At 40.8% G+C, this 25,675-nt stretch overlaps 1 protein-coding gene across 2 annotated transcripts in view; it reads left to right on the top strand.

Moving 5' to 3' along the window:
• The first annotated feature begins 2,274 nt into the window (after window positions 1-2,274).
• Window positions 2,275-25,675, top strand: part of PLXNA2 (plexin A2) — a 477,739-nt gene continuing 454,338 nt past the window's right edge. The window contains exon 1 of one of the 2 annotated variants that reach the window (XM_081948333.1): window positions 2,275-2,719. The gene's annotated coding sequence lies outside the window, so the exon portion shown is untranslated. Of the gene's footprint in view, window positions 2,720-7,325; window positions 7,357-25,675 lie in introns of those variants that run through there. The other variant, XM_081948334.1, reaches the window with a different exon arrangement.

Raw genomic sequence — 25,675 nt, 5'->3', positions numbered from 1 at the left:
CTTCTGGCTGAGCATATAATTTACACTGATTCAGTGCCAGAATTTTCAAGACAGCCTGGTGGGATAATATCTAGACTGTTTGATTTGAACCCAGGAGCCTTGGGCTATTGTAAGTATAAGATCGGATAACCTCAGTGGATATTTCCCTGGACTTCTTAGCCAGGCATGATTCCAGCAACACAATAAATATTCAAACACTAATGTTGCCATTGCTATAATAATGATCAGAAGATAAGAGCCTGCAAAAAAATTAAATCTACCTTGGAATCCCAGCCTTAACTCTCTCATTCTCTTAATTGGCACAGAGACCCAACACCAGAAGCAAAGGTTGGAAAGAATTAGTTGAACACAAGTTTCAGCAAGGCAGCATAAAAGCCTGAATTTGCACAGCGCCCTTGCTTTTTCCTTGAGGAAACAGAGGGGGATGAAAGGGTTAGCCTCCACTGGGTGCTCATGTTGCAAAACAGCAGGGCTATGGGAGTCTACATATAATCAAGAAGTGGATGCAGCCCAGTTTTGCTGGCTTTCATTTGTTGACTTTCCCTCTCTCCCTTTGGCTGCTAAATTAAAAGAACCATCTGCAATCAGAAAATCCTTTTGACTGGTAGAGCAGATTGATTAATCACTTTTTAATGTTCTTTTTCTTCCCAGCTTCTTTGCCAAAGGATCTCCTAAATCATGTTTGTTTGTCTAACAAAGAGGTTTATTCTTGCATGCATTTTAATGTTCACGTTTTCTAATCTGTTGTTTTTAGATTGCCACAAAGATCTCCCATGAGCGGCACCTCTAAAGCTGTAAGGTAGACGCTGCGGTGTTGTTGTTGTTTTCCCTCTTTTCTTCACAGCGCTTTTTTAACTTATGGTACTGTTGACTTCTTTAATTTCTTGTCTTCCCCCAAGATACCTGCTCACCTTGTTCGCTGCATTTTCAGAGAGACCAAGGGAAAATTGCTGTTTTCTGTATTTTGAGAGTGAAGGAGAGATTATTGCATTGTCCCCGCCTCCCTTCCCCGCTGCACTTCAATCTTTAAAAAAAAATCTCCTTACGATATACTTGTAGGCAGATAGGATGGTAGGATATGACAAATTGTCAAGGCTATGCCCAATAACCTCCTCTATTAGAAACTTTAACCCTTCCATTAAATAACTGCAACTCTCGCCGGAGACTTTAATTAGAGCGCGCAACAAGCAGAAAGGAAGCTGGAGGAAAAACCCAGGCAAGACTCCCGCGGGTATCCTTAGAAGGCGGGCGATCCCACGCTCGCTCGCTTACTCGGGTGAAAGATGCAGTGAAACCCGGAGGCGCTCGTTTCCGAGTTTTCAACCCTCCGGGGAACAGAGGCCAGCGCTCGAATAAACCGCAAGACTGCAGGCAGAGACGGCCAGATTCCTTCCGCACCCTCTTTTTTAACTCCCTTGTAGGACTTCCTTTGGGCCGTATAAGAGCCACCCTTCAAGAGCGGCCCAGCTGCGCGTACCTGGGCAGGTTGGGCGACAGGAGGTCACCCGCCCCTTTTACCTTTCGCCCCTTTTTCCCCTCTCCGACCGTCTGTGTGGGTTGGCCTTTGGGTTGGCTTGGCGTTGGGGTTGCCTCCTCCTCCTCCTCCTCCTCCTCCTCCTCCTCCTCCTCCTCCTCCTCCTCCTCCTCCTCCTCCTCCTCCTCTCTCTTCTAGCAAAGGAGCAGTCCACCCCCCTTCCCCGCAAATTCTCCTCCACCAAGTAGCCGACACCGATGGATGGGCGAAGGGGGCTCTTTCCTCTTAGCCCCCGGGGATCCCAACTGCTGGCACGGACCGATTTTTAAAGGGTCCCCTGCGCCCGTTCCCTCGGATCCACACACACACACACACACACAAACACACATACACGCGCGCGCGCGCGCATACCCACGTTTGATTTCGCTCGGCTCTGACGTCGCCGGGAGTGGGAGAGGGAGACAGAGAAGAGAAAGTGGGGGGAGGCGAGACTGCAGCAAATTGGGGAAGGCCTGGCATGATCGAAGGGCTGGCTGGGGAAGGGTTAACCCGCTGTGACTGTATGTTAATGAGCAGCACGGCGATCCAAGGAGGCCGGCTTTAGCCGTCAGGCTGCTGGCGCTACCGCCGCCGCCGCCGCCGCCGCTGCTCCCACCGGTGGGGGGCTGATGAGCGCCGTGCCAGGCTAGAGCCGAGGAAGGAGTGCAGATCGGCTGTGGCGCTGGCAGCAAGCGAGCCAGTGAGCGGCAGGCTGAGGGAAAGGGTGGGAGGGGAGGGAGAGGGAAAAACCAGCCCATCCACATCCCCGGAGGAAGCGGCGCTGGAAGGGAAGCCCGCGGGAACGGCAGCCAGCAAGGCAAGGCTTCTTCTGGGAACTGCCGATGCCAGGCGGGAGTCCGAAAGGCAGCTGACTGGGCAAAGCCTTCGCCAGCCCCAGCTAGAACGCCGGCAGCCGGCACCACCACCACCAGCAGCAGCCGCGCACGGAGGAGCTCTTCTTGGCGGCATGACGGACTGAAGGCAGGCAGGAGCAACAGCAGCAGCAGCTGAAGACTTTAGGAATACCGATCGATGCCAGCGCTGGGGACTTGCGGTGGAGGATTTCAATGATTTGGGGATCTGGGTGGATTAGCGCTCCGTAATTCCGAGGCGGAGGAGGGAGAGGAGTGGGGAGGAGACGGGGTCCCTCCCCCCTCCCCCTCCCAAAAAAAGGAGCGCAACAAGAGAGTCCTTCTGCGAGCAGAGGTAAGTAGTCTCTGGAGCCCGGAGCACGGCCAGCCTTGGCATTTCGGGGCTTTCCTCCCAAACCTGCTTCCCGCTTGTTCTGCCTCCCGCCGGAGAGATAGCGGTGGGAAGACGCTCGTCCCCCGATCTTCATCCCCTCGACCTCTGGTTCTGGTTGTATTGTGTGATGAGCGTAGCGCCAGCCTAGAGCTGGCTGTGCGAGTCTGCTCCGGATGAAGGTGAATGGATAGATGGATGGATGGATGGATGGATGGATGGATGGATGGATGGATGGATGGATGGATGGATGGATGGATGGAATGTAGTCATCTCCGAGGGCAGCCGGGAGTCTACACCCCAGCCAGTGCTACGGCGGTTATTTCTGAGTACCGTTAGGACATGCGCCCCGCTTGGCTTTGGCGCTGTTCACCGGCAGCTTTCTAGCGCTGCAAAAGAAAGGGGTGGTTTCATTTTGCCCGCGCCCCGCAGCCAGCATCCCGACCCAGGTGAGGGCTCTTCGGGTTGGCTGCTTTGCTACCAGTCCGCCCCTGCTCCATCCTAAATCCAGAGGCAGAGCCCGCTTCCCATCTAAAGGTGGCGAGAACTGTAAAGAGGAAGCAAACAGGTACAAACAAGAAAGTTCCCAAAGAGAAGGAGCGCGCGAACGCGTGGCTAGGCTTTCACACAAGCCAGCCTTTCTGTCCCTAGGAAATCGTCGGTTTCCTAACCCAGAAGCTTTTTTTGGGGCAGTAACTGAATCCGAACTGTCCAGGAGGTTGGCCCAAACACTGCGTTGAGTTCTGGCCTCTTTGCCCAGTTTGTCTCCTTTGCAGCGAAGGTTGCTACACTTCAAGCCTGGATGATTACCCCAGAGAGTAAAAAGTAAAATAAAGTCCCTTTCCACCTGAGCTTGATTTTTGGAGACTTACTTGGATACATCCAGGGTGTGAATGACCATAGCATAGCCAGTCTAGCCTACAGCCCTTGGTAGTTCGTCCATCCAAATGGTAACCATAACCAGAGTTGACCTTGCTTAGCTTTCCAAATTACATGAAAACCTGCACATTCATAGGAACAGAAGGATGGAGGGTTGTTGATCCCTTTGGTGGCATGGATCAATACATGGACATAAAGCATTCTAGGAAAGAAGACTGATTACACACCTATCTGCCCACCCAAAGTAATCTTGCATTTGCTTCCATTTCCCTGGGATTTGTGTAACTTGTGATTTGATCAGTTCTGATTGTGATTGATGTGCCATCATTGACTGGGCTGCTTAATTGATATTGTCTTCCAGTGATAAGTCAATGACCTTCCTTTAGTCTAGGATCAGGCAACTGAATAATGTATATTGGAATACAGATGTCATTTAAACCAGAAGATAATTATCTTAAACAGTTACGTTTTTTTCCCAATGGGCAGCTGATTTTTTTCTGTAAATATATTTCTATAAATATCTATTTGCTTAACTGAATTAATATATCCGAGGTGAACCAGAAAGTAACATCTAGTTGAAGATAAAAGAGCAGTCAAAAACTTTAAGGACTTAAAATCAGCATATGGGAAAAAGTTCTCCATTCTGCCAATGCTCCCTGCCTATTTATTTGAGGTGTCTTTCCATCCTACTTCAACAAATCTGTAAAGTTCAAACAAATGGCAGATGCTTTTTAGAACCTTGAAATTATTTCTTATTTCTTACCCCTCATCTCCACCAACTCTATTTCTCTTGAGTATATCTAATCACCTCTTCCGTTAATCCTGTCCTTCCAATTTTTGTAGAATATAAACAAGAAGCAGCATAAAGCAAGATACCCTACAGTTCCAATCACTCTTTGGCTGGTGAGCAAATGTCTCCACCTGCCTTTGGCTCTTTGCTTCTGTTCTAGTAAATCACCTTGTAATTCTGGACAAATTGGTTCTCAAAGCAGCTAAATGAAAATATTATCTGTATTGGTTGCAATGGAGACACTTGGACTGCTGAGCTTTCAGAACATGTCTCATGTAATCTGAAAGTTTTGGTGCTGAATGGAGTTTTCTGTTCCATTCAGAGTTTCAAGATTGCTTGAATGTTCTAAGAGATGTTACTAAGTGTTCTCAATTGCAATGTTGAGGAATTTGTGCAGATGCTGCTGAAATAAGTTACTGATTTAAAGCCAATGAATGGCACTTCAAGCAGTGATGAAAGGTATATTAGGATTTATCAATCCTTCATTGCTATTACACCCGTATCCCAAGCATTGTGTGGAATGTGGGTGAATGATTTTTCTGGAATTATGTAGTGAGTCCCTAGATATTCTATTTGTCTTTTTTCTTAAAAAAATTTTTTTTGCAATTCTTCAAAAAGTCGACCTTCTCAAAAGGGTGGCAGAAAAGTATCAGATTCTAGAAGAAACAATGGATGTAACTTTCCCATTTTTACTTCCTTGTTTACCGAATCAGGGAAGGATATGGATCAATGTGTCGGTCCTAAAAGTTCACTGCCTCCACTTTTCTTGTTTAGTCTTCCCTTTTTCTTCTTCTCTCCATCTCAGCCTAAGAAATTGCACCAGTTGTAATGCTCCTGTTTCTCACCACCAAGCTTATTCCCTCTTTGGTGAATAAGCAGGAATAAGCTGCTTCCTGCCTGTTGGTGTTGTAAGAACAAAGTGCAAAGCAGTCTCCCCAAATTGAGAGAGGGGTTCTCTTGAGACACGCCAATTTTCTCTTTTGAAACATTACTGATTGTTCAATTAATATTTATTTCATGGGCACTTTAGAAGAAACAGACAGAGAAAAAGTAGAAGGCCGTGATACACTGGAAATACACAGAAAAAGGTGCTAGCAGGAATATCTTTATTCTGCTGACATGAAATATGTATAGCTAGTAGCTATTATAGCAATAGCACTTACACTTATATACCACTTCACAGTGCTTTGCAGCCCTCTCCAAGCGGTTTACAGAGTCAGCATATTGCCCCCAACAATCTGGGTCCTCATTTTACCGACCTCAGAAGGATGGAAGGCTGAGTCAACTTTGACTCAGTTTATGAGGATCTTTCCTTTTTCCTTTTGCTTCTCTCACCATTGCCATTTCTTTATTTACTAATTTAGTATAATTTTGCACTTCCTCAGCAAAATAATATTGAAACCATTTAAGAGGGGATTGTTCTTTCTGATACTTTCCCTCTTTGCCAGCTGTCTCTGCATGTAGCCACACACAGCTGTTTACGTTCATAGCCAGAGGGTACAATGTACTTCTGTCCATTACTACAAATGGGAAAACCAGGAACTGTTAACGAAACTACTACGCACATCATAGAGGCCAATGCATTGTGTTACCATCTGCTAACTAGAAATTATTCAAAGTCATCTATTTAGCTAGCCAGAAGAAAGGAAACTCACCATGTCTTCTTTTCAGGTACCTGTATTTTCTGCCCAAAGATTGTGTTTCCCCTCCAAGATTCTGTTATTAATCCATTCAGTTTGATTTTTCTTTTCTTTCTTGCTCCTTCTTGTATCCTTCCCCCATCTACTGTCTTTACTTTAAACTGCTCCGCTCTTCTCCAATAACCCTACCATTCAAAAGGCAGTAAACAGAACAAATATTTCATGGCTAATTAAAGTAAATGTGACTTTCTAAGTATTAATCTCTTCATCCACGTGGCACTTTCTTGTAAGGGGATATATCAGAAGCAGTAGATGGCCATCTTTCTGAAAGCTATCCAAGTTATATTATTTAGCTTAATATACGTTTCAAAGCACAATTGTCCAATATAACTTGAATAAGTTGAGCAGATTAGTCATAACCCTGTTTTAGTAGCTTCACTGAATCTGCTGTAACTGAACTGGGTAACTCAGTTGCCCAGACTTCAATCTGCAAGAGATTATGGGGCCGTTAAAAGATGATGATGACTGAATCTGCTGTAATCACAGCTTTCGTTCAAAAGTGATGCCGTGTCCATAAAAAGTAAGCAAACTGAAGTTTTCCTGTTATAAGAAAAGTGACTGCTCAAAAGATTCAACACAGGGAATCAAGACAGCATATGGTCTTTGTCAGGTATGGACTGCTGAGGTATGAAAAATTCATACAAGCAGCTAAGCATCTGTTCTGAAGATATTACTTTAATTACCTTAGTTTTAGATATTACTTTCCACGAGCTTTCCACAGCCCGGTGCTCTTGAATTCTCCTTTACCTCCATTTGCTGTCCCATTGTGAGTTCCTTTCATAACTTTTTTTTTCATCTGCCAATTCATTTATGCATGAATATCAGTTAGCAATGATATGTTTTTACTTAAAAAAAACACCCTATCAAAAACCTTGTCTTTAAGATATTCAAGTTTTCCTCCCCAAAACGTGACATTTTTCGTTCCCTTTGTAAAAGCTTTGAAATACGTCAGTGCCACTTTTCCCCACTAGAGGGGGACTCCTGCAGATTAAGGTTGTTACACAGTATTTTGCATGGAGCAGGAGGGAAAGACTTGTCCGAAGAATCTGCTAAATTGGTCGGTCTTCCGTGTACCGGCGTGTACACACACTTGTGGGTCAAAAATGTGTAAGGCACTTGACTTATTGTTTTGTGCAAGGAATTTAAGTGAGGAATTTGACTTATTGTCTAGCTGTGAATGAAAATTGCATTGCTGCAGGAGAAAACAATGGGGCGCATGACTAGTGGATATAGTAAGTTGATATTTTTTCCTCTGATTAGACTTTTTTTATCCCACCTTTGTTCCTTTATAATTAACAGATCTAATGCTCCTTCCTCTTCCTATTTTATCCACAATAACAAACCTGTGTCAGGGCTGTCTTAACAGCATTTTGGGCCCCTGGTCAAAGCAGTGTACTTGGGGCCCCTATGACAACTCCTCACAGGAATAAAAATGTAAATGGTTGATAAAATTAAATACATATTTTGCATGTTAATATTAATTAAAAATGCAGTAAAATGTGATAAATATGTTGCTGTATTTACATGATGCAAAGTGCATTGAAGGGTCAACATACACAGATTAGTATGGGGCCCCTATGCTTGTGAGGCCCACAGGCAAGTGCCCATCAAGCCTATGTGTTAAGACAACTGTGATCTGGGTAGTGGGTTAAATTTATAGAGAGTGACTGGCCCAAGGTCGTCCAGCTGACTTTATAAGATGCGACTAGAAGTCACAAAAGGGACATGGTGGCTCAGTAGCTAAGACGCTGAGACTGTCGATCAGAAAGGTCAGCACTTCGGCGGTTCGTATCCCTAGTGCTGCGTAACAAAGTGAGCTCCCGTGACTTGTCCCACCTTCTACCAACCTAGCAGTTCGAAAGCACATAAAAATGCAAGTAGAAAAATAGGGACCACTTTGGTGGGAAGGTAAAAGCGTTCTGTATGCCTTCAGTGTTTAGTCATGCCGGCCACATGACCACAGAGACATCTTCGGACAGTGCTGGCTCTTCAGCTTTTGAATGGGTATGAGCCCCACCCCCTAGAGTTGGGAACAAGTAGCACATATGTGCGAGGGGAACCTTTACCTTTTTAGAAGTCAAAGTCTCCTGATTTCTAGCCTGGTGCTAGAATCACTAATCTTTCTAGTTTGCTTTCAATCTAAAGCTTCCCCTGCTCTCCCTGTTCTCACAAATGAGAGTGAAATTGTATTTGGAAAACTCAGAAATGTAGCAAGGTAGTCCCCAATCCCAGATGTAAATGTTTCTCTAATCCAGGATGATCTATTGTATCTTGTACTATGCTGTCTGCTGCTTGGCTTGAATTCTGCCCCACGCTTGTATTCCATTGGTTGGAAGAAGATTTGGCTGCTGTTGCTGTGTGATCATGCAAGCCAGGGACAGGGTTGGTGAGAAAGAAGTGGTCTCCCATGGTCTGATCTGATCTGGCCCAGATCATGTTTCAGCTTAATCTCTGCTTCTTCTTCTTTTTGGTGGAAACTGAACCAGGGGAGGGGGACAGGCTGAAAATATGAAAAGAAAGATAAATGTATCATGTTAGGAAAGTTTAATCCTGCTTTGCTGTGGCTAAAATTACATTCAGAGCTGGAGATAAAAGGCATTGGAGTAATGTTATATAAAAAAAAGCCAGATCATCTTAAAAGGCAAAGTGATAGCGAGCCAAATCAGACAAGCTATCAATCCATTGCTCTTGCACAGAGGCATTTCCTGGGGAAAGAAGCAAATGAAGTATGCTGCCTGTTTTTCTCCTGCCTAATATTGCTGACATTCTGCAGGGGGTGGGGCAGAAGGAGCTTGGCACAGAAATCAGGACCTGGCTGATATTTGCTTCTCTTCAGGATATTGGCATACTCTTTGTAGCATAGAACCTTGTATAGGAGGTGCTCAATGGCAACAGTTCTACAATCTGGGGTAAATTAGTCAAACCGGGGGTCCCAAAAGTTGCTAGGGACCAGAGTTAGCCTTCACACAGCTCAAAAAGGTCAGGTGAAGTAAGTGGGAAGGACAAAACACAATAAGAGTGAAATATTGGAATGTTGTCAGTGGTTTGTGTGGTTTAGGAGGTTTGTTCAAATAAAGTTATATGTGCACTTAATCAGATCCAATTCAATTGTTTAAAATTATTATTATTCACATCTTTTTTTTGGGGGGGGGATAGTTTTCCAACAGTTTAGTGCCTGGTATTTTTAGGGTAAGCTTCCTTAACATGTCACTCTTTCAGAAGTGTTAGGCTAAGTTACTAGAATCCTTAGCCAACATACCGATAGGAATTGGAGCCATAATCCTAAAGATGTTGAAGGTGTCTAGATACAGAGGTGGGTTCCTACCAGTTTGCAACAGTTTGGCTGAACCGGTAGTGTTATGGCAGTCTGGGTCACTGGAATCAGCAGCGACCTAGGCCTGCCATGCCACTGATTCCACGGTTGTTACCGCCGCCATCTTTCTTTTTTTTAGTTCTGAGCATGTGCACAAGTGAACCGGCAGTAAAGCCACCCAGAACCCATCCCTGTCTAGATATGATTGTCTTGGACTTCCTTGATTACTATGTGCACGTAACCTGTGAAGCTTACTTACTTCTTGGTACTTCCTCACCATTCTTAGGTGATGGAATTGATCTAGTGTCAATCAAGATTATGGAAGCAAAATGTTGCAGGATTGAAATTACCCATCCTGTTTTCTTTACTGAAATATGATATGATGAATTAATCATTCAGTAATCCTTTCTAAACTGGTACTTGCCAGGTGCATTGTATAATCTGCTAAAATTTTCAACCGTTAAAAGCAAGTGAGTTGGAGGGCTTAGAGCTGGGGAAGGCTGATTTAGACCTCAATAGTTTCTATTTTTTTTCTGGTATCTCAGTTGAAATTAAAATTATGTTCTAAGTGGTTATTAGACTGAGACGGTAGGTGATGTTGTCAGTTATGAGTACAAGATTTCATGTCATCCCCTACAGACTAAACCAATTCCTGCTAAGCACTAATGAATTAACTTAATCAAAGTTATCTGTGGGTCACTCACAATGGTGCAACTGAAATAATGATGGGTTTGCTTCTTTTTCTTCCACTTTCTCTCTTTGTGTGTGTGTGTGTTTTCAATTAGAAGTAACATTCTATATAAAAGGAGGAAAAATACTTATTTGCATAGTCTTAATATTGTTTTTTTTTTAAAAAAAAACTAAGATCAAAAATTTTTTTAAAAAAAAATACCCCAAAATATTCTTTTTTTGTAGTTACCACGTTTTACAATTTTGGCAAAACAAATATTGCAGGGTAAAAATTCTGTTAAATAAATAAGGACTTGTGCTGTCTTTTAGCTGATGTTTAATTCCATAGGCTGATTTCAGCGATAGGATGTTAGCCAAGCACCTTCCTAAGCTGGTTTTGGCAGAATTCTGTGCACATGAAGGCAACCTTCTGGTGACTGATAGAGAGCAGCTTGGTGAGCTTCTCATTGCAGCCTTTGTGAAAAAGGCCTTTTGCTTCACTTGTACTTTACATAGCACCACAACACCCTGGTAACCCAAAGGTTTGCCCTTGAACAGTTGATATGGATCTTATCTCAGTCTTGTCCCGGCAATCTTATGTTGTTCCTTTAATATCCAGAAAAATGGTTTTGCCCTGTTTACTCCATTATGGAATTAAAGCGTATAAAGTTTATGCTGCTCTTTCTACACTCTGGGCAATGTGTTCATATAACCAAGCCAGCATTCATCAGTCACTGGAAGATTTCTAGGAGATGGTTCTCCATCTTTCAGGGTATGTTAAATACATGCCATTAGCCAGACAAATAGCTTCCTCAAAATATAATCTTCCCCCTGCTAGTGAGGACAAGACATTTGTTAAGTAACAGGGTCAGCAATATGAGCTACATCAGACTATTGTTATCCTGACAATGCAGTATGTTGGTAGAGACAACACTGAATGATGATAAAGATGCCTTAGAAGGAAATCGTCACACATCACTAAAATATTCACAGGTAGAACCTTTGATTAGAAGAACCCCAGTTGGATGGGTAGCAGTATGATTTGTTGTAACTTACTTGCTACGATTGTGTTTTTATGAATGTAAGTCACATAGAATCTAAAGAGTAAGTGGCATAAAAATAATAATAATAAAAAATCACCATCTGCTTGATTAATTGGAAGTAAACTACATTGAATTCAATTTGGCTTCTGCAGAGATAATTTCAGGTTTGCATTATAAATCAGAATTAATATCCAACAGACATAGCAGAAGCACTTAGACTTATATACTGCTTCATAGTGCTTTACAGCCATCTCTAAGCAGTTTAAAGAGCCAGAATATTGCCCCCAACAATCTGGGTCCAGATTTTACTGACCTCAATAGATGGAAGGCTGAGTCAACCTCCAGCGGTTGAGGATCAAACTCCTGGCTGTGGGCAGAATTAGCCTGTAATACTGCATTTTAACCACTGCGGGACCATGGCTACAATGCATTTAATTACTAACTAATGATAAAGCAATAATACAACCTCTGAAGGTTGCAATTGAATTGATTCATTAAAAAGGGAATGAGAGATATTGGAGAATAAGAAAGCAAGCCAATATAGAGTTTCCAGAGTTTCATGAAGGAAAAAAAAGTATGCTCGTGTGGTTAATAAAGAAGGTTTTCAAATGGGAAAAGAAGGTAAATAGCACTAGGTCATATCCAATCCTCTTGAAAGCTGGGCTGTAAACACCCCTTGTTTTTAGCCTGGTGTAATGGCCACAGCAAATCAGTAAAGCAAACAGCACATCAAAAATGTCCATAATAACAACAAAGCTTCCTTTGCACAGGGACTAGCATTTTTATATTTATAAGTAAATCTCATTTCTTCCAAACTAGCAAAATGACATTTTAGTCTGATAGCTCCGTTTTGTTTGTCTCCTTTTCTTGGGTGTGTGTGAGAGAGAGGGGGAGACGAACACATTTATTAGATTTATAGATATGGCATGAAAGTGCCACTCTGATGCCTTCTTTATTTGCCTTCTTTATTTTCAAAAATACCTTTGAGCCCCATAATAAAATGACAGGCAGCTGCAACCTGGTGCTTCATTTAGCAGAGCGATTACTGGTCCAAATAAAAAAAATGTCAAAGATAAGCAGGGCTTAGAGGACATGTTCTGCAAGGGGGAGAAGACATCCCCAGCACCAGTGATGGGATTCAGCCAGTTCGCACCACTTCGGGAGAACTGGTTGTTAATTTTTTGAGCAGTTTGGTGAACTGGTTGTTGGAAGAAATCATTACGACAGAGAACCGGTTGTTAAATTATTTGAATTCCACCAGTATCTAGCACTCTTGCTTATGAATTGTCTTCCATGAACATAGCAACTGAGTGCCCTTGATCACCTGGGAGTTACTGTGTAATTCACATGTCAGAAAGCATGTAATGGTAGCTTAGACTCTGTGCAATTTGATCAGTATAAAATAATGAATGGTGTGGAACTACAAATTGATCTGGTAGGAGACAAGGAAACAGAAGTATGCTAAATGAAACAAATATTCTGAAGTCATAATTCAGATTCCCCAACTTGGTGTTTTTCTCTCTTTTTTTCAATTTTATTAACAAACATGTAAATTACACACACACAAAACTTAGACACTTTTACACAATGCAATATAAACAGGAGCTTCCTGTTCTTTCTAATAGCAATTATCAATCGATACCGCTCACCTTATATTATTTCCCCTTCTATTGTATTTCATTTGGATTTCACCATTATTAACTCTCTTATTTTACTCATAACTATTATTTTTGAGTTTTGTTATATTCCTTCACTGATTCTTGTTTCTTTCCTCCATCAACTTGGTATTTTTCATATGCATTAAAACTATAGATTTTAAATTATGTTTTTAAAAATGAGCTCAGACACACTGAATGAAGGCCAATATATGTGTCCCAGGATAATGTTGCAGGATCCAATCTGGGTCGGTCATCGGGAGCAGAGGTTTTGTCTTACAAGCTTTCAGACTCATGCGGGAGCCCATCTAGCTAGAGAAACATTCCCCGAAGATGGACTCGAGCATGAGTCCAAAAGCTCTGCTTCCAGTGACTGACCCAGATTGGATTCATACATGCTAACTTGGGGGAAGTTAAATACTGCTGTATATATTTATATGTATCAATTTGAAAGATAGTGTTAAATATTGTTTGTTTGTTTGTTTGTTTGGATTTATATGCCGCCCTTCTCCAAAAGGACTCAGGGCGGCGTACAACATTAAAAAACACACATCCCAAAAGTTAAAAAAAATTAAATCCATATCCCAAAAAACAAACCAAATTTAAAAGACAATACATTTAAAATAAGTTAAAATTAACAGGCCAGGCTGACTTGCTGGAAAAGCCAACTTTTTAGGGCACGTCGGAAGGACCAGAGGTCAGGGATTATGCGAAGCTCTGGGGACAGCTCATTCCAGAGGGAAGGCGCTCCCACAGAGAAGGCTCTCCCCCGGGGGTCATCAGCCAACACTGTCTGGCCGACGGCACCCTGAAGACGCCAACTCTGTGGGATCGTACTGGACGGTGGGAGGCTACTGGTGGCAGTAGGTGGTCTCGCAGGCACCCTGGGCCTAAGCCATGGAGTGCTTTAAAGGTCATAATTAATACCTTGAATCGCATCCGGAAAACAACCGGCAACCAGTGCAGGCCGCCTAAAAGGGGTGTAACATGGGAGCACCTAGGTACCCCCATGACAACCCGTGCGGCCGCATTCTGGACCAGCTGAAGCCTCCGGGTGGTCTTCAAGGGCAGCCCCATGTAGAGAGCATTGCAGTAGTCCAGGCGAGAAAGGACGAGGGCATGAGTGACTGTGGACGATCCAGGAAGGGGCGCAACTGACGTACCAGGCGAACATGGTAAAAGGCCCCCCTGGTCACGGCCGTCAGGTGTTCTTCTAAACTAAGCCGCGTATCCAGGAGGACTCCCAGATTGCGAGCCTTCTCTGAGGGGGCTAAAATTTCTCCCCCTATCGTCAAAGATGGGACAAGATGTATATACACAAGAGGAACAGGTAACTGAGTTAATTTAATGGAAAATTCATACACTGCTGATGAAGCAACCTGAGAACAGAGATAAAATGAATGTCATGCAAGGAGTATGTGTGTGTGTAAGGAGAGAGAGAGAGATAGAGACAGAGAAATTTATGGTGAGTCACATACTTAGAGAGATAAATCAGAAAAACAGATCAAGAGCTAAACTAGAAATGAAAGTAAATGATTAGCTCAGTGAAAATTCATAGACATTGTTTTAAAATCAGAGTTGTACAGGCAAAATGTCTGCATTATTTTCCCCATAGTTGTTTTTGTGTGTTGTATCTTTTAGACCTGATAGCTATCAAAGTATGGTTCATTTTTTAGGACATATCACCTTAGGTGAACCCAGCAGTTATATTGTGTTATTTCTGGTTTAAGGTGCAGACCAAGTGTGCATAGTTCATATAGAAGAATGGGCCGGAGTGATATCTTCAAAATAATTGAGACCACAAAAGAATAGCTGATGTGCTGATTAGCTGTTTGGTGGCCAGTGGCACATGGTGGCATTGGAGATGGCAGTGTCCGTAGGGCGGTCCTCAAGGCATTTGGAGGCAATGCCAATGTCTCCTTAAGTGACAAAGTGGTTGCTGAAATCTAGATGGTGGCAGATCTTTCCTGGAGCAGCAAAATTTGGTGGCACAGTGGTTCATTTTTCCAAAAATGCTGAAAGGCTGCAAAAAGTGGCTTGGTGGGTCACATGTTGTACAGTATGAACTCAACCAATTGATAGACTGGGGAACAGAGCTTATTTTAAGACCACCTGGGAAATTCATGGCTGAAGTATAATTTGAACCAGTGAGTTGCTCGCAGCTTAACTCTTTATCATTATATCATTATATTATATAAATTTTTAATAACTGCTGGGAATATATATCTTTAACATCGTCTCCTCGTATCCACTGAAAACATAAGAGAGCTAAACTCTCAGCCTCTTTACCATTTTCAGGAAGCTGAGAAAAACAGGAAACCTTTAGGAAGTAGTGCATATTCACAGACTGTTCTGCGGGCCACAGTTCTCAAGGAAAGTATGTACTAGTCATCTATTGGGGGGAAATATCAGGACTTGGTAGGCGACTCATTTTGGAACAGTTTATTCTGGATGTTTCCAAGTATGATCTCTGAGAAATAAATGCCTCCAGGACAAATCTTCTAGCTTGCTTGAGAGAGCATATATTTAGCTAGAAGTCATTTCCCCTTTTTTTGTCACGGGGGAGGCTATGAAATTTAACAAGCACTTATTTTGCTTTTTCATTCAGTTAACATCAACACTGGAAAAAGGGACACTTTAAAAAAGACAACGGTTTTAAAACCCTTCAATTTAAAAAAAAACCCAATTGACCAGAACGATGCATAATATGTTGCATTTTTTTATCCATAACTGTCCATCAGAATGTCTCACGGTAATGTGTTACTTATGATTGAATTGTTTATGCATTATTTATTATTTTTATACTCCATTTTTCCAATCTATGCTCAGGGGAGCATAGATAGTATTTCCTGCTTCATTTTTCCCATAATACCATGGGAGATAAATTGAATTGAGAGATTGTGATTATTACAAAGTCAGATAGATTCAAATGTGTCTCAGTTTAGCACACGGCCATGAGACCTGTGTGCCTTCAAGTCAGTTTTGAACCATGGCAACTACCCGGCAACTCCTGGCAACTACCTAGTCCTTATAGGTTTTTTGGGGAAATTTTTTGCCATTGCCGCCTTCTGAGGGCTAAGAGAGAGTGACTGATCCAGAGTAACCTTTTGACTTTGTTCCCAAAGCAGAACTGGAACTCATAATCTCTCCGTTTCTAACATTGTGCTGTTAACCACTACATCCAACTGGCCATCTTAACATCCATAACAGAAGATCACCTTGATCTCAAAGTGAGATTAGGTGATTGAATGTCATAAGCAAAATCTGATTTTCATTAACAAACCTTTCAGGTAACAGAAAACAATAGAACATTTGCATGTATTTTTACTGTCTTTGCCACAAAGGTGACAATTTTTAAAGGCAGTGGTCACACTAACTGGGCAAGCAGAAACAAAAGCTGGGTTTCATTTTCTTACAGCTAACAAATCCATATTAAATTGCTTTCATCCTAAGTAATCTGTATCTTAAATCCCAGACAACTACTTTCTGGGGAGATTAAAAAGCAATTCTGCTATCCATAATGGTCTTATTTACAGTTACCTTAGTTACAGCCCAGTAGCAGATGATCAGGTGGGAGTAAGTTGTAAAATTTTTTAACATGCTGTTATTTGGTAATTGCAGGCAGTAGACCATGGAGACTTTTAGATGTAACTTTCTTAGCCCTAAGGCTGTTTTGTCCTCTGCACCTTTGGATGGGCAAGTCTTTCCTAACTTTCCTGCCCAGAGCTTTGAGAGGGAACGTATGCTTCAGTCTAGGGTCTTTCTTAAAATCATAATTATGTGATTTTTTTAAAAAAAAATCAAACCTCAGTTAATGCTTCTTATCATTAGTGGTATGTTTTGTGTCTTTTGGTATATTTCCCCCTGACTTTATTTTATCTCTTCCTTTCCACAGTCTAAGCATTTCTATTTTCATTTAATGCCTTTTGAGGTTATTCAGATAACCTAAAACACTTCAAACCTAGAACTACATAGCAGTACAGATTTGCAGGGTATGATTTAATGGTTTTTGCTGCAAATGAACTGTGGCTGTGTCATTATGGGTGTATAGAAGGGGAAAAAAACAGAAGCCACAGTATGCATCCTTTAACTTGCAGAAGGGATTAATTAAGATTCTTTCTGCTATGAGTTTTTATTACAAATGTATCACTAAGTCATCTCAACACTCTTCTAGAGCTCTCAAGCAAGATGCAAAATTATGAGGTTTTAAAGCCACACAGCATTGCAATTTGTAGATAACTCACAAATGATGCAAATGCAAAAGTATGTCCAGTGCATATACATTACACTATTTGTTCATATAGAAGGAATACATTTAGATAACATAAATTGTCTTATAACCTAGCTGCACATATACCAGGAGGATCCCCTCTGCCCTTCTATGGCACAGCTTCAAACGACCCATCCATAGTTTTCTTTGAGCTGCCATGTTATCCAAATGATTTTTTTTTTCTAACCACAACAAATCAGATAAAGCAGAATTATGTAAAACCTGCTTGCTTGGAACATATATACTGTAGCACCATATGGCAACATCCAATGCTTGGATTAATAGAGCACCATTAAACCTAAAACGAGTAACCCCAGGTACATCCACAAGTAATCACAGATTTACTATGCAGTCCAAACGTCACCATAGTAAAGCATTCATATCAGAAGGTTTTTTTATGCTTTTAATCAAACTAAACAGCAAGCATTTCACACCATGCCAAAGTTCAATAATATTTCTTGGTGGAATTCTTCCTAATCAAATTTTGGAAAGCGCTTTACACACATTATATATAAATGCAAGCTTTCAAGTTACCAAATATATTTCACTTGTGAAGGCATTTAATATTCCATAATGGATTTAGGGAAGGGAACGGAAAGATTGTATGCTATGTCTATAACTTAATGAAGAAGTTTTGAAAATGCAAAAATTGCACAGTTTCATAATCCTTCAATTGATTGAATAAATATAATTCTTTACTATGGAATATGTGTGGTTTTATACACCTCATAGTTGACACCACTTGTTTTCTTTTAAAACTTTTAGAATATTCTTACTTATGTCATAGCCATCCTTCTCCAGTGCCTAATGTTCTCAGTATAATGCCACCACCTGTCTAGGCAGAATTCATGCCCATGCCATCTTTAAACTCTGTAGCAATGGTGAAGAATCTGAAATTTCTTTGCAGTAAAAGAACAGTGTAGGAGTTCTTACTTGCTTGGCTGCTCTCCATGTAATAATGTTCTGATAGAAAGGTCTCTGCAACACAGCTTTTCAAAGCATAGAAATCACATGGCATGGACAATTCTAGTGCATCAGTTCCACCAAATAAATTTTCTGACTTGGAGATGGTCACAGATTGTGGCAGCCCCGGCTATAAAGCATCAAACCAATTCTCTGCAGTAAAGGCAGCGGCTGTTTAAAGACTCAGAAACTGGGGTGGAATGAAGCCAATAAATATTTAAGCCCACATAGCATCCTGCCCCACACACAAGTGGACTGGTTGATGTTTCCTCTTCTCATACCACTTAGCTTCTCAAAAGAGGCAGTGATGAGTGGTGGTGTTTTTTTCCAAGCTTTTTCTTAGCAAGAATCTCAGCTTTTCTTAGTAAGAATCTCAGCTTTTTAAAACCTCTCCCCACCCTTTATTTTCAAATGTCTTATTGACATTCAGCACACTTTTTTGTTTTAAAAAGATGCTTATTTTGGTTCCAATGTAATGGTCTATTCAGGCTGGTACAGCAGTAAAATAGCTAGAAACAGTTAAAACTATAAACCTGCTGTAAAAACAAAAGGAATTCTAGGGAATTATTAGAAATTATTTTTGCTACTTCATTAATACTTAAGCAGGCTGGTCACTGCCTGGAATCAGGGACTGTATAGGAGCTCCTATATGTGATCTATTTCCTATATGGGGAACACTACAGTGGTCCTACTCAATTTCTGCAACTTTCATCAGTCTCATGATAGTTACAAATATAACACCGACTGCGTAATTGGTGAATTGTATTGGACTGTATCTATGATTATTAGTAAACACACAAGGTTCACATCTGATTGTGTTGGAAACTGAATTTTTAAATTTAATTTTCCAATTTTCCTTTGGCACTCTGAATCAATGTTTGGTTGTAAATGTATGCACAATGTTCATTAAAAAACTAAGGTCAGCAAGGTTATATTATTCTCCAATACTTTACTCTATTTCTTTTCTTTTTTGTTCTTAAATTTTTTATTGGTTTTTTAAAAAAATTTACAAGGGAAAAAGGGTAAAAGGTTATGGAACATTTTGACAGCTACATCGTGCGGGGGGCGGGAGAAGCCCCCCCCCGGTTCTCGCAACTTTTGCAAAAAGGAAAAATAGAAAACTATAAACATTTACTTAGATATTAACAGTTTTGAGTTTAACCAAATCATCAGTATGTTTCAATCATTTTACTTTTGTCACTTCCTTAAAAATACATTGTAACAACATTTGGAATTGTGTTTCAATTCACTGTGATCTGAGTCTTCTTGTTGTCTCCTCTTCCCCCCCCCCCCCCCCGTCCACTGGCAGAGCCTCAGCCCCTCCCTGCTTTGTATCTTGTGTAGGATCAACCATATCACCTAATAGAGCAGTATGTTTTTTCATGAAAGCCTCTGCTTCCGCAACTGTGTTAATTCTAATTCTACTGCCCTCCCAAAAAATCAACATGCCTTCTGGTAACAGCCATTTAAACCAGATCCCGTTATTATATATTTTTTTTTGCTAAGAAGGTATATTTCCTTCTCTTATCTCTTACTTTCTTTGGGATCTGCTTAAGAATGGCTATTTCTTTATCCTTATATTTTAATGGTCTTCCCCTTTGAGCTCCTAGAACCTCATTTCTTGTAGTTTTTCTAAGAAATTTAACATGAACTTCCCTTGGGACATTATGTGTTCTTGCATAGGCTGAATTAATCCTATACTCTATTTCTTTTCTTGATTTTTGTGCACTAAAAATAGGGTTCAGGTTTTACTGAAATAAGAAAGAGAATAGTTTCTGATTTGGTTTGAATCAAAGTATCGGGTAGGACATGAGTCTTAATCATGAAATCAGAGCACAGACCAATTCAGCATATGACTCCTGTGCAATGCTCAGTCTGGGAAATGCATATAGATCCTTCCTTCCTTCCTTCCTTCCTCCCTCCCTCCCTCCCTCCCTCCCTCCCTCCCTCACTTCCGTGAGTTTATTCCCACAGTGATGCTATCCTTCTCTCAACCTTTATGGGATCCTGTGTCTGGTGCAAAAAAACTGACCCTTTTGTTTGAGAAATTAAACCAAATCCCAAATATCAGAGACATTCTTGGTCTAATATTTGCTTTAGGAGTCATGATCCTGGGATGATACAGTCCTGTGCTCCCTGAGAGTGGGTTATGGATCTGAAAAATGTTTCAACCTCTTGTGGGTAAAATTGCCGGCTGGTTTTCTTCCTAGTGCTAAGGGATCAGAAAAAGCTTTTTATAAGACAAAATAGGGAATATGTCGTGTGTCCTGTGTTCACATGTCTTATCTCAAATGATTCTCATTGTCAGGATAAAGAGAGAGGAGGCCCGTTTCTTACTATGCCTTGTTATGCTCTCAGAGAAAAAGCAGACTATAAAGTGGAAGAAGGAGGGGCTGGCAGGCTGTAAAATGGCACCAGCTTCAAGACTAGCAGAATTGATTGCCAATGTATTTTATTGGCAGAGGAAAATTAAAAGCCCCAAAACTTCTGGCAAAGAAATCAAGGCCACCATTCCCTCCTCATCCTAACTACTGTAGAGTGACTTCACCCAGAGTTGTCCCTGAGATGCATAGGATTGTTTTGCAAAGGGTAAACTGGGCAATCTTGTAGGGCCGTGTTGGCGAACCTATGGCATGTGTGCCAGAAGTGGCAGGCAGAAGCCATTTCTCTGGCCACATGACAGGTTTTCCTATTGCTCTTCTGGTTCCGGCGCTGGCCAGCTGGTTTTGACACATGCAGGAGAAACTGGAAGAGCAGCCACCCAGCATGCATGCGTGTGCAGGGAAGATGATCTTCTGGGTTTTGGCACACGCATGTGCACTGGCCAGCTACTCTTTTTGCACTGGCCAGCTGTTCTTCACGCACACATGAGTATCAGAAACTGGAACACGAGGCAGCCAGTTTCCAGCACATGCGCCCATGCTCCCGTTTCGGCACTCAGTGCTGAACATTGTAGGGTGTTCATCCATAGAAACTATGTCCAAGTTTTGCAACAGCAGATTGCATGTGCCATGTCATGCAGAGTTTACCTGAGCATATGCAGAATGCAGTTTTGTGATGCTCAATAACCAAAAACTGAAAGATTAGGGATTTTCAGCTGACAACACATTGCTTCCAGACAGGTTTTAGCCATTTCTTTTCTGATCATTAACTGTTGTAGATCAGAATGATTTTACATCATCGTTAACTCAGCCAGTAAACGACTGTATGTTTGAAAACAAACATCCTCTAAAATGTCTGACATGAGTTCCTTCCTCTGTTTGTTTAAATTTGTTTTTAATGATGAAAAAATGTAAGAAGAAACCTGCAGTATACTGACTCATAACATGGTCATACTTAATTATTCCTTTTCATGTTTTTTTTGCTAAGAAAAAGAAAAATCAGTGAACTGATAAATAGGATATTTTGCATTAGCTTCGGATTATTTTCTGTTTGAAAAATATTTCTTTATTGTCCCCAAAATATAAGACTTGAGATTTTATAACCTCTGATCTATATGTGTGCATTTTTATGCAAATGCTGAATATCGGACCATGTCTGCATTAAGAAGTTTTATTGGGATTTCCAAATGTACTCAGTCACTTTTTGGGAATGTAACCTAAGTTTGTTTTTGACTACTGGAAAAGGAAAGACTATTCTTCTCCCCTCCCATAATACATGCATATCCACATTCAGAAATCCCAGATCTGGCTGGCTAATCCTCCTTGTTCAATCACAAATGCTACTTTTGATTAGTAACAGGATGGGAAAAGAGCTCCAGGAATTTTGGGACTGGGCTGGTTTTCCTGTGTTCCCATGAAGAAAAGTCCGATCAACAAATCAGGGGGCTTTGAAAGATTTATTTGCATTCCAGCTGATGCTAGATTCAGGTTTGAGGCTAGAACAGAGGAAGGAAATGAATCACTTACTCTGCAGTCCAAAGTAACTTTGACACAGACTGTATAGAAGATTGACATGGAGCTAACGTTCTTTAACTGACTTTGTTGTGAATGCAATGCAGAAAATGATAATTCTGATTAAGGCAGGACCATCAAAATACTTTTTGGTCCCAGCGCACTAATGTCCCTGTACACAATATAGATAGTCCTCAACTTACAACCACAATTGAGCCCAAAATTTCTGTTGTGAAGTGAGACATTTGTTAATTGAGTTTTGCCCCATTTTATTATCTTTCTTGCCACAGTTGTTAAGTGGACCACTGCAGTTGATAAGTTAGTAACCTGGTTAAGTGAATCTGGCTTCCCCATAGATTTTACTTGTCAAAAGGTTGCAAAAGGTAATTTTACATGACTTTGGGACACAGGAACGGTCATAAATTTGGACCAATTGCCAAGCATCTGAATCTTGATCACATGATTGTGGGGCTGCTACAAAGGTTGTAAGTGTGAAAAATAGTCATAAGGCACTTTTTTCAGTGCCATTGTAACTTTGAACGATCACTAAATGAACTGTTGTAAGTTGAGGACTACCTGCATTTGCTTTATTCTCCTCATGACAGAGTTGAACAGTTCACTGAGTCCATCCCCCTTCTCTCAAGCCAACCCACTTCACGATTGTTGTGTGGACAAAATGATGGGCTATCCCCTCCTGCCAGCTACTGTGTTTCCCTGAAGAAAAGCAGGATATAGATCTGATAAGTAAATTAAAAATACCTTAGTGTTAATGGCTTTGGAGGAGGACTGCAGGACACCATTGATATAAATTGTCAGACATTTTCCCTTCGTTTTCTTCACACAAAGGCTAAAAAAGGAGGCTAAGAGGGAAGGAGATGATTCATCTCACCCTCATTTTTAGACATATTAATGTAAAACTATCAGATTATTAGTCCAAATTAATTTTCCATCCGGGTACGCTAATTAGTTCAGATAGCAATGTGCATAAGGCTTTTCTAAACATTAGACAATATTTAAATGAGATGCACATTTTGGCCATTCAGTTATTTTGGTCCAATAGAAACATCTTTTGAAACCTCAGTCACATCAGAGTGCACGTGTTCCACTGACCTCTGATGCCCTTAAATGCCCTTTTCATCCTCTGTTCCTTTCTTTCCCCTGAAATGCAATGAAGAGCTAGAATTTTGACAGGCAGCAGAGTTCCATATCTTTTGACTTCGTTGGGGGCGTACTGCTCAGAAACTCCAAACATAAGCCTAGAATTATTTATCCAGTAACTTGAGAGAATCTTTCAGGGTTTGCTTCTTAATAACATCAGTGCTGGCAGCAGAATGAGCTATATAGCCGCACAGCCAGAATTCAGAATTTCAGAACCTAATTTAAACAAATGTACAATTTCCTGGTTTACTTAGGTAACAGCTCTGTGGCTTCTGTCTAGCCGCCATAGGGAGCATTCAAGATAACTAACACCACTTTCTTTTAAAGAGTTGGCACAGCCAAAGGCTTGTGTTGTTTTAATGGGGAGCCTGGGGACTCATTTAATTTGGTGCTGGGAGGGATTGTTTGCTGCCGATATTTTTTTTAGCATGCAGCTGGGAGAAAACAAATATTCTCTTGGACTACTTCTGTGATGTGCTTTGTGGCAGCCTAGCAGTTTGTAGGATGAACTTTGACATCCAAGTCTTAAATTCAATTTATTTGAAGTCAATTTTTGATATAGATTCTCTTCATGACCTTGGACAAGGTTATGTTACTCAGTATCTGTTTCTTCTTCTTCTTAAATGCTTCCATGCTGCCATCACCTTTCAGAGCTGACAAAAAACTCTACACGTGAAGTCCTGGGGCAAATCTTGTGTTCTACTTATCATATGGAATTACAGAAGCTTAGTTGTTGTTTCTGTCATGATATGTTCATAGTAAAGTGAGAGGGGATAGTAAAAACACAACTTCTTTTTTATTTATAAAAAGGAGAAACCCAACTGAATGCTGAAGCACTTTAGGAAACCATGTAGAACTACAGTTTCAGGGATGTGCAGCGGGAAATAAAGCAGATCATCATGACATCATCCCTATTCATATCTCCAAGAAGTGTCCCAAAATGTAGGCACATGCATAATACACACACACACACACACACACATACACACACACACACAAATACCATTCACATATATAGTTTCTGGGCAATAAAAATGACTGGACTTAGTATTTTTTACTGCATTAGCCATGTTGAGCTTTACTTTTTTTTTTGCAAGCTAAAATGCAACATTTAGCTTTTAATTAGAAATGCCAATAACTTGTAACTGTTATTGCAATTAGAAACTCATTTGAGACAATGTATCAATCCTTTGAACAGATATATAAGTAGGTAGGTAGGTAGGTAGGTAGGTAGGTAGGTAGGTAGGTAGGTAGGTAAGCAGACAGACAGACAGACAGGCAGGCAGGCAGGCAGACAGACAGATAGGCAGGCGGACAGACAGATTGATTATATAGATTTATAACCCAACTTTTTTCTAGGAGTTCAGGACAGTATCTATTCTAGTTGCACTAAGCCATATTTATGGTTTATAATCTACAAGGCTTGGTTTACCCATCATTTCTAAACCAAAACCAAAACTCTCATGTTGTGTCTTAATGCAATGTAAGAGTCCAGCTTTAATGGTACATTGAGCAACCCGACTTAACACTGATTTCGGAGACTTACACTAAGTACAGCTAAGGTTGGATAAAATCCATCATTCATATACACCTTTTTATTTTTTTCCCTTTGTTCCTCATTCTTTTCATACAAGAGAATATAGAATGTAAATTTACTTTAAAATTCACTAAATAAAATTTGGAAAAAATAATTTCTGATTCCATATCTAGAATTGGTCTCATTTTTAAAGAGTTGACATAAAAGACTGACTTCAAAGTTAGGAATTTTTTTTCAGGTCATTCTGAATCAGGTATATCAGATAAGTCAGTTGAAGGCAGATGATTCTGAAGTTTAGAGTCCTACTGAGAATCAATGATATAATTTCAGTCCAGTTTCTCAAATGAATCTTAAATGATCTCAACAGGCATTATACGCTATTGGGCAAGAGTTCTTTGAGCTGGTTGCAGCTTTCTTCAAATTATTGTTTACTTAAATTCCCCACTGTGCTAAATGTTATATATATCTAGATCACAAGGCTGAAATTATAACCTTAAGTACCAAGGCACATAATGTGTTTGGATAGGAACCCATGGCTCAGCTAGACGTAGTCATCCTTCTGAGAAATGGAACTCTATTCTTTCTGCTTATAAATTCAGGCACTTTGGAAAATCCTGTTAGATGAAGCTCTGTCTATTGTTATCACAAAAGGTGCTAGTTTGTACAGTCTTTCTGCATTAACAGTACAGAACAACCAAGTAGGTACGTGTACATTTTTTGAAGACTAGCTTTCCTTAACATGTTACCCACAAAATATAAATTCCCAGACAGGATTGCCATGCTAGGTGGGAATTCTTCACTTGTGGCCACAACACCCCCAGAAGCATCAGATTGAAGAAGACTGCCCCAGATAATGCTTTCTACTTTTGACTTTAGCTAGTTGAGAAATATGCTTCTCATGAAGATAGCAGCTGCCTCATTTTTTGGCATCTGTAGATGGAGTGACAAAGGAGTCTTAACTTGGAGAGTTCCTACTAATCATTAATAATACTGAATATTTATTATTTATAATTGGTTGATAATTATAACCAACAATTATCATGTTAGTAA

Source organism: Natrix helvetica, assembly GCF_964273705.1.
Source record: "Natrix helvetica genome assembly, chromosome: 3".
Lineage (NCBI taxonomy): Eukaryota > Metazoa > Chordata > Lepidosauria > Squamata > Natricidae > Natrix > Natrix helvetica.
The sequence above is the reverse complement of the archived record's forward strand: the minus strand, read 5'-3'. Positions and strand labels throughout refer to the sequence as shown.